The sequence below is a fragment of the Strix uralensis genome, chromosome 6, assembly GCF_047716275.1.
Source record: "Strix uralensis isolate ZFMK-TIS-50842 chromosome 6, bStrUra1, whole genome shotgun sequence".
In the NCBI taxonomy this organism is placed as follows: Eukaryota; Metazoa; Chordata; class Aves; order Strigiformes; family Strigidae; genus Strix; species Strix uralensis.
This window is the reverse complement of record NC_133977.1, coordinates 14,042,064-14,051,724: the sequence shown is the minus strand read 5'-3', so window position 1 is coordinate 14,051,724 and position 9,661 is coordinate 14,042,064. Positions and strand designations below refer to the sequence as shown.

Here is a 9,661-nt window from a genome sequence, read left to right as displayed (position 1 = left end):
TTTAGGCATCAGAGGGCCAAGTCAGCACTTTCTCTGCAGGCAATTCTTCCTCTCTTGAATGACAGAGGCAGATTTTACAAAGTTGCAGTGAAATTTTCTTTGGATTCTGCCCGATTGGTAAAATTGCCCTGTTAGTGGCTGCTTGGCAGGAAAGAAAACACTGCGAGTGGGCTGTTCTCCATCCCTTCAGATCGTTTAACATTTTAGTAGTGGTGTCAGTAGGGAGCAAAAAATCTTGGAAGTATTGAAAATAAAACTCCCACAACTCCTTTATTGCAATGCACAACTCTGAGACATCAGCAGAGTTTGTCCTCAGCTCAGAGTTTTCCCATTAAAATAAGTTCACTGAAACCAGCTGTGATCAGAAGGTCTTTGTCCTGCATCTGATTTCCCCGTCAAAGCATCTCTTCCATCTGAGTCTCTGCAGGGAAGACAGTCATCTCTCTGTGATTCTACCTCTAGTCAAATCCCCTGTGCCCTACTGAAGGTGACAAAGACAATATTTTCTGTAACGTCCAACAAATAACTGGTACTGTACATTAGAAGTATCACTTAGTTCATAATCTCCCTCCTTTATTCCAGTTTAGGTGTGAACAGGACAGGTTTTGTCCTGCAGTGCTTGAGAAACTCTGTTTAAATACACTACCTTTTCTGAACTTTTCAAAGTTCTCTGCTGTTCTGTTCATTTTTGCCATAAAAAGACACAATATTTCCTCTAAATGTCTGCAAATGTGGGAGGAAAATACAGGCTCTTCAAGCACCTCTGTCTGCATCTGATCAAATGTAGCCTTGGAGTTCAGAGTGGTTGTGTTGCTATTTCTACTGCACTTCAAAAGAATGAAGCTTCTCTTGTGTCAGAAATTCTTCTTAGAAAAGTGTAAAGTAAAATTAATATTTTGCATACTGCATTCCCAGCAGCCAAGCTTTTGAACAGTAAAAAGTCTAAGTTTTCTGAGTAGTCCGACTGCTCAAATGACTTCTATTAATAATTTGTCAGAAGGATTTAGGACAAACTTCTTGAAGGCATATTGATCATTTTGAGTCAACATCCAAGATAATAGCTCTGGAACAGCATGCACAAAGCAGCCAAGTAAAAGTCATCTTTTCAGATAATTGTATTGATGAGGTCAGCAGAGGACACTAACTCTCAGCACTTAGTTTCCACATGATCTCTTCCCCCTGGGGTGTGAGATTAGATCTGGAGGAAAAACAGTTACCTCTCATCTCCCAACCAGTCATCAGCACCGAATCTCACAGTACTGCTACTGAGTCAACTACAGATTGCAGCAACCTGTAGTCATGGCCAGGGCCCAGAGGGAGGGAAATGAAAGGACCAACCATGGTGAGGTCTCTTACCCCTTCTTTGTCCATCTGCCTCTCTCCTGCACATCCCACCCAGGCGAGCAAGGGTTCATGGCACCCCGGTGTTCACGGCACCCCGGTGTTCACAGGCACTGGCACTCTCACACTCTGGCCATTGTACCCAAGGAAGACCAGAGTCCCTGGCAGCTTGAAGGTAGAAGGTGGATTGAGATTTAGGGGCACAGAGCTGGGAAGGGCAGGCAGGATCATCCAGTCCAGTCGCACCATGGGGCTACTTGGAGATTCAGTGTCCTCCATTCCTGTGCACAGATCAGTGTGACTTACTGAGAGCCTCAAGTACAATATAATGGCTAAGCTGCCCATCCCAGGACAGGGTACCCAACTGGTCAGTCTAGAGGACAGCCTGCTTATGTGGCGGGGAGCAGGGCAGGCTGGCACATTTGGGATGATGCAGCTGGCTCAGCCAGCCAAGCTATAGAGGGGCAGGAGCACCTTTCACAAAGGGAGAGAAAAGCAGAGGTAGAGATAAGGCTCTGTTATCTCTATGGCAACTGCCAGGGAGCTGCACTATGCTCACTGGAGAAGGGAATAAAGGGAGAGGGGGGAATAAATCCAGAAAGCCTGGCCAAGAAAATGCCTAGCAGGGAGAAATCCACAACAAAGGGAAAAACAGAGGTGGGAGAGGAGAAGCGTGGCCCACCGCCGCTGAAGGGGGAAAGCAAAGGGCTCACGGTTGGTGTCCAAAAAGGAGACTCTTGAGCTCGCAGGAGCTCGCAGCATGGGAGCAGCTCCGCCAGCCTCCCCATCCACATCCTGAGGCACACGATCTGCTGCAGCCAGGCACTGCTGTCCAGCAGGCCAGCGAAAGTTCCCCATCATTTTCTAGGAAACAACAAAAAATTTGTGAGACTTAAATAATGGCACAAAGGTCTTTAAGCCTGAGATGTCAGCAGTGCTGCAGTGCATACATAATTTAAGGTCTGAAATATTCATTTTACTCAAGCCACAGATGAAGATTAAGCTCAGATGAAGATGCCAAATGGATAGTGAATAAATTATATTCATTGAAATCCATCTGAAACAATGTAAAATAAATACTGAAAAACATCAGGCTGAGGATCATGCCAAAACTGTACAACTTGTTTCATGTTTGCATCAGAGTACAACAAAAAGGCGGTTTTGATTCAAAGTAGCCACATTTGTTCAGCTTTCCCTCATCCAGGAAGGCTTCATTCTGTACAGTCTGGAAGTCAAGGTGAAAAATTCACTCCTTGCTTCCCACACAGTCACAGCACAAGAAGTTACTTGCCCCAAATGGAAACATACTGTGCTTGCTCCAGGCCTCCAGGAGACTCCTGTTCCTGCTCATCTCCCCTCTGTTAGTCAGCAGTCATTCATATGCCCTAATGAGCTGAGAGAAAGAGTGGAGGATGATTCCTAGGGACTTCTCTCTACATAGGTAATAGAAAGAGCTCATTTTAAAAGCTGTGTCTGTGGTATGGGCTGTCTAGCTTGCCTGAGTTTCAGTTACAGTGACAGAGTGGTTTGCACCACTGAACTCTGTGATTCAGAGGAAAACACAAGTGCAGAAGCCTTGCCAAGCAGAGGAATTAACAGCACAGCCCCTTCCAAGCTGGGAGGACATTCACTTAGTACAGAAAATCTCTCAGCTGCTCGTGCAAACAGAGGACAAAGCTGCCAGCTCAGCAGTGGGTCAGAGACTTACTCCAGGCTGAACAATGCATGAAACCTAGAAACTCTAGGCTGAACAATGTGTTTCCCCATGAAACCTAGAGTGAGGCTTCCCAGGCTGAGGTGCATCTATGCTAACCCCAACCTCGCTCCAAGACAAAGGCAAGAAAAGCTTTTCCCCAGAGGTGATGGGAAGCAGCCAGGTTCACCTGACACAGTCATGGGAGATACTGGCCTCACCTTGTTGCCAGAGGAGATGGAGGGGCCGAGGTAGTCATATCCCTCAACACGACCATGGGCTGGCTCACTTCCCCAGGCTGTGTCCTTGCTGCTGCAACCTCCTCAGTGGCTGTCTTTTTGCGAGGGAGAGATGCTGCCCTTCAATGAGGGCCAGGCTTGGGCAGGGTCTCCTCAGCTCCTCCAGAGGACAGGCACAGGGAGGATGGTGGGTGGCAAATGCTGAGAGCACCCTGACCACCAGCTAGCACCTCTGCACTCCTCTCTTCCTTTTGGCAAGACAAGAGCGATGAAAACACAGTACCACATTGACTGTTGGGGAGTAACTGTGCATTAATCTGCTGCAGCTCACATTGCTGTCTAATTTATCAGTGCACCAGCTAATTTACAAATGGGAGATTGGCATTCCCTGTGCCCCAGGGATGAGCTATGAAAGGAACTACTGCCACATGGCTCAGGCAAAGCACAAGGGATTATAATGACAAAACATGGCCTCACACACTGGGGTTTCTTTACCACAGAGCTTTTTGGTTAACTGCCCTGTTCTCTCACCTTGCTGCCAGTTTTGAATCACTGGGCAGCAGCCATGCATTAACCTGCTGGGAGCTGCCCTGTATCCATGGGTAGTTCTCCAGCTCAGCACTTGTCAAACAAGAAATTTAGTCTCCATTAACTAAAGGTCTGATTTTAAGGCGAGTGTGTTAAACTGCATCAAATGCTGCTGGGGATACTCACATTCACAGCTACTTTAGTCTTAATTAGGTTCATCTTAATCAACTTTCAAATCTAGGCCATTTTAGCTGTCCACGTATGTTTAACACCATTCAACCACTGGGAAACTGAATTCAGTTTTTTTCTTTGGGTACAAACAGACAACCAAGTTACAGCATACCACCTGAGTCATAGTAGATGCTCATGCTCACCCTGTAGCCCTTCACAAATGTGACATCTGACACATTAACACAAATACCTCTCCTTGAGGTTTAAATGAAGGTTTTGCCTCACAGCTGCAGTGAGCAGGAGCACCTGCAGCATTAGCTCAGCTCTTGGAAATAGGAGAATTTGATCAAGCCTGTAGGATGAATAGAGAAATGGCCCCAGTAAATGCATACATGATGAAATGACGTGTACGCTCTGTGGAAAGGACATACTTACTCAGTCAAGCAAAGTCAGCTGGGGATCATTTTATCTACACTGAAACAAGACTCTTTTCCATGAAGCGAGTGTCCACATGGCATCCGGCTTTGGCTCACCTCCTCCCCCTGGGAAGGGGGACATGATCATGAAGGCTGCTTTGCAGTACACCCACAGACTCACTCGTGGGACCTCACACATTTATCACATAGAGACATCCTCAGCCTCAGCGTGACAATGGTTAAGTGCAGCTGTGGCAGCTTGTAATTGGTCTCACACATACACACTCAGGGGTGCCCCAAGCATTAGGGGAAAAGCCTTCATCATTTTCTCAGGCACACTGGCCCTGCCTGCAAGGATGGGCATAGCCTCCCCATCCTCTGCTCACACTGTGCAGCCTAAGGGAGCAGTTTTAGCACAAACTTGCACGAAAAGGGCAGACCTGCAAAGCAGGGGTTTTGAGGCAATTATTTTCTAAACAATTCAGCTGTCCTTCTGCTGCAGCACCTGAAATTGCTACAGAAAAAGTTTTGTTTTCCCCTTCATACAGCATTTTAAAGGATTTTTAACCCAGTGACCTGGTGCACTGCAGTGTCTGAAGTTAATGATAACACAGGAGAGACTTCAAGTGCCTTTGGCTCTTCAAGTGCAAGCAGGGATGGAGAAGCCCTCTGAAGAGACCTGCCATGCCCATTGGAAACCCTCCCATGATCACTTTTCTTGACATTTGCTGGTGTCCTGGGCACTGCCAGAAGCACGCAGCTTAGTGGGAGCCGTTCACCAGCAGAGCCAGAGACAAGGTGGATGACTGTGGCACAGCAACAACAAGTGTGAGGCTCCTTGGGAAGGCCTCTGCTCATCCTCGCCAAAAGAAACAGCTGAGGATGAGCCTGCACCAACATGGCCAAAAACGGTTTGTTTGCTCAAAAACCATTGCAAGCCATGAGCTGGAAGAAGGTGGATAAACAAAATCATCAGGGATGGTGAGGTGCAGCCTCATAGAAAGGACTGTGCTGTACATCCTGCAGCCGGGCACAGCATGGAGACCTCTCAGCCTGCACCAAGGCGCAAACACAGCTGGTGTAGCCCAGCTCGCAGCACACCACTGCCAGTGCAGAGCCCTTCGTAAGGGTGTCCTACCCGTGGTGGGAGAGGCAAAGTGCTTTGGCTGTAGGAAACCTTGGGTTTTCTGTGCTCCCCTTCAGCACAAAACTCTCACCATCAGTGTGATACACGGGTAGTTTCACTGAAGCAAAGGGGGTTGCTCAGCCCCCATAGATTTTGCTGAATTGCAGCCTGTGTTCATGCTATGCAGACCAGTGTTTCCAGGTAGAACAATCTCTGGGGAAAAACATACCCATGATCTCTTGTCCTAAATAATGGGCTCAGATACCATTATAGGAAGTGACCAGTAAAATTCTGTAACTGAAGCATTTTGGGCAACTCTCTATATGAGCATCAGCATAGCACAAGAAAAGATGTCTTTGGGGCTTCCTCTGAGAGGACTGTATTGGCTCCCCTAAATGTTGGAAGCAGTTCAGGTACTGGAAACAGCTCTAAATCTCTTTCACATGACAAGTGAAACCCTTGAACTACCTTGTATAACCTATATTTTTTTTCCTTCTTACAAGAAGATTCATTGACCTGAAAGAAGGATTACTAACTGAAAGACATCAGATTTAGGCTACCAGGCAGAAATCCTTACTAATCTTGGCTAATCTTATGCCTGCTTAAACTCTGCTTTCAAAAATTCCTGTTCAATCACTTACAAAACAATCTATATTCAAAAGACAGACTGTTGTCATTAATTGCCTTTATCCCTCATCATATCTCTCTCATCTGTCTTAAAGAAAAGCTTAACTCCCCAGTTAAAAGTTTTCCTTGGACTTAATGGTTCACGGAGAACGGGGAGTTGTGGCCTGCATGGGGATGGTGAGGGCTGCATTGCATTCCCAGGGAGAAGTTTGGTTCCCTGCTCTGCCACAGACCTCGGGTCCCCCATTAGCTGATCCCCTGCGCTTTCTGTCTCCATGTCCCTCATGTGTCCAGTGAGGGCATGGCGCCTCACCAGATGGACGCAGGAAGCAGAAATACTGCAGGGTGCACTAGCGTTAAAATAATAACAGTCTCAGACCCAGGAGTCCAGAAGTCCCATGGGACCCCTTCCAGGAGAAGAGGACAAAGCTCTCCACTCCTTGTATGGGCATTACAAAAAATGATTTCATGGCCTATTTCTCTGCCATCTGGCACAAACCAACCACTCAGCAGGGACCTCGCAGGACTGAGGTGCCTCCTCCAAGAGGAAGACATTCACTTGCTAAAATACATATAGCATGAGACCAGGGGCTGCGCACCTTCCTCTCTGCCACCCTGCACCCTTGCAGCCATCCTGCAGTGCTGCACAGGGTGCGTGCCAGGTCCCAGGGCCCCGCTTTGCCCACGCATGAGGGCTGACCCTCTGCCATGGCAGGAGGCAGAGGCACGGTTGTGCTTCACACCGCATCTCTCTGGCAGACGTGACCACACAGGCAATGGCACTAAATCCCCGTCTGACATCTCAGCCATTCTGGATGCCATTAGAGGCAATTTTCTGTCCAGCTGCCTATTTTAATGGGATGTGCACTTAAACAGATTCACCCTTTCAGCTTCACTCTACAGAGCCTTCACTCTCCAGTCGCCACCACTCCCATCCCAGGGAATTACAGTGCACTCTGTGTTTCTCTCTTGCAGGCAGACACGTTGCCCAGAGAAGTAGCTCTTGCCAAGAAAAGTGTATAATCTCGAAAGCCACCTGCTCAGCTTTCATTCTTTGAACTCCCTACAATCAGTTTGCCTTTCCCAGGAGAAAGTGCAACTGTTTTCAGTGCAGGAGGAAACAGAGAATTCATGATGTGCTGTAAGAGCACAGCCAGTTCCAGGGAAATGGTTAATTTGCCTCACCGAGGGGACTGATACCTGTTATGCAGGAGCAGCAGAGACACCCTAGGATCCCCGATGCTGACCTTCCAAATTTCATGTTGCTGTCCTTGTGCCTGCTTCAGTCTCTTAAAGATTATCTTCATGCTCCCATCAGGCCAGGTTGCAATGTCAGTACCATACAAAAAACCCCTTCCTGACAGGTCTCCATTTCCTCCCTGTGGCTTTGTTCCTGCCAGAAATGCCGCTCTGCTTGGGACGGGGTGTCTGGCATTTCCTACAGGGGATTCTCTTGGCTCATCACCCCATGGCAAGGCAACGGTCCACCTCAGGCCCCAATGCCCGAGGCAGCGAGCACAAGGCCTGTGGAGCTGAAAGCCACCACTTCTCCTCATCCTTTGAATTTTGCAGATGTGAGGGTTCAAACCATTTAACATCACAAAACTGTTCTTCGCAAACAAAGGCAGTCTCTGCCCCTATGTCTTTAACCTGAATCCCCACAACTCTGCCATCATCTTTCTTGGATTTTCTTGGTCAAAGAACGCAAAAGATGAGCAAAGAGATACATCACTTGGCCTTGTACAAGGGTACACCTTGTGACAAGCTGTCACAGGTAGCTGTCTTTTATGCAGATAAAGGCTTGGTTTCTCTTCAAGGATTTCTACTACCAGTACTTGTAAGATATGGCATGAAGCAGGCACTGTTAGGATAAAACTACTCCTCTCCTAAAGTGGGCAGCTAAAACAGGTGGGACAAACTGCTGCCTAAAAATACCTGTTTCAGCACTGACAACAGAGAGGGTTTAGCTGCCCAGGAAGACCTGACTTGCGTAAGATAGCTGGCAGCCCCATGCACAGAGTTGCTGCTACAGGCAGTGGCCAGCACCGCTGTCCCCAGGAGCCCACCCTGGTCTCCCCGTTAGGCTGAGATGCTGCTAATTGTGTAGCTTCTCCAAGTGGGAACCACTCTCGGGGAGCTCCCAGTGGTTGGAGGGTACCACACAGGGATGCACTGAGCCTCTTCCAGCATGGAGCTTCTCCAGGGTACAGCTCAGAGCACCATCTGTGTCCCACTTGCCTTCTAGCAAAAGGCAGGTCTTACCACTACCTGCTCCCTTGGGTACTAGGGACACATGAGCTGTTTTTTCTCACTGGATAGCTGGGATCCAGAGGCCCCAGCATGTAAGGCTGCCCAATAAAAATTCCTCACCAGGCCTAAGGCTCTTTCCCATGCGCATCATTACTAAATACTGTTTAGTCAATTTTCACATTCAATTCACATAAATAATGGGAGAAATCAAAACTGGTGCCATTCTGTCTTCATTAATGCTGTCGTCTGACTCCACATCGGAGACTTTCATCTGTCCTTAATTTGATGCCTGGTAGAAACATTTTTCCTGTGGACATTTGTGTTCATTTGATGTTAATTATGACCTTTAAGCATTAACAGAAAAAATCCCCTGGCAACAGCCTCTGCACAAAGAGAGTGTGACAGACCACGGTGTCAGTTTTCACATAACACATCTCCTCAAGACCTGGGAGGGACAATTCCAACTGCAATAAACCTGTAGTTGTGATTCAATCACCTTGCTGGGAAATAACAAGTTAGAATCAATAACAAAACAAAACAAAAGTAATCCTCTTCTATGGAACTGACACACCCTGGCACAAGCAGAAGCATCGTATCTGGTACTGCCATTCAATGGCATTAATTCTCTGCACGCATTGTAGCTCTTCTTACACATCCTGTGATGGCAGAACACTGCTGAAGTAAGAGTTCGCAAAAGTTTTCAAAGCACCCGGTGGCAGGGGCCAAGCAGGCCACGATGAGAAACGCAAGTATCAAATGCAAACAATTTAGATGCAAGTTGATGTGTGGTTTTCCGTATCTCAGCAAAGAGGTCAGCTGTGCCAACAGACGGTGCCCAGCTCACTGATAAGTAACTCAAGGTAACACCTCCGTCCCAGCACGCTGTCTGGCAGATGGAGCAGAGCTCTCCCTGCTCCCGGAGGGCTCTCCCTGCTCAGCCCTGCTGCGCTGCCCCAGGGACAGAGCTCTGCGGATGGCCTCGGCCCAGGGAAAAGCTTTCTGTTGCAAAATGGTCAATATGGCACAGGTCTGAACCACCACAGAGGAGCAGAGCATGGCAATGATAGAAGTTTTCACAGCTCCTGACCCACAGATACACCTGGGCTTGCTGATGACCCAGCCTGCTGGATTGCAGGTGGTCACTCACACACATCCTGCTTCCACTTAGACCCTAAATACTGCAGCAGCCTTTCCAGAAACACAGGATCAGCTTCTGCTTGCTGTAAGGGATATGTGCCTCACAGCAACTCCTAACCAACCTCAAACACAG

The 9,661-nt window shown here is 47.9% G+C and overlaps 1 long non-coding RNA gene across 1 annotated transcript; it reads right to left on the bottom strand.

Moving 5' to 3' along the window:
* Positions 1–1,463: 1,463 nt before the first annotated feature.
* Positions 1,464–2,665, bottom strand: LOC141944939 (uncharacterized). Its single transcript, XR_012629372.1, has 3 exons — positions 2,650–2,665; positions 2,055–2,205; positions 1,464–1,622 (listed from the first exon to the last, which is right to left on the bottom strand). It is a non-coding gene; the product is annotated as an uncharacterized LOC141944939 (long non-coding RNA).
* Between the last annotated feature and the right edge of the window lie 6,996 nt (positions 2,666–9,661).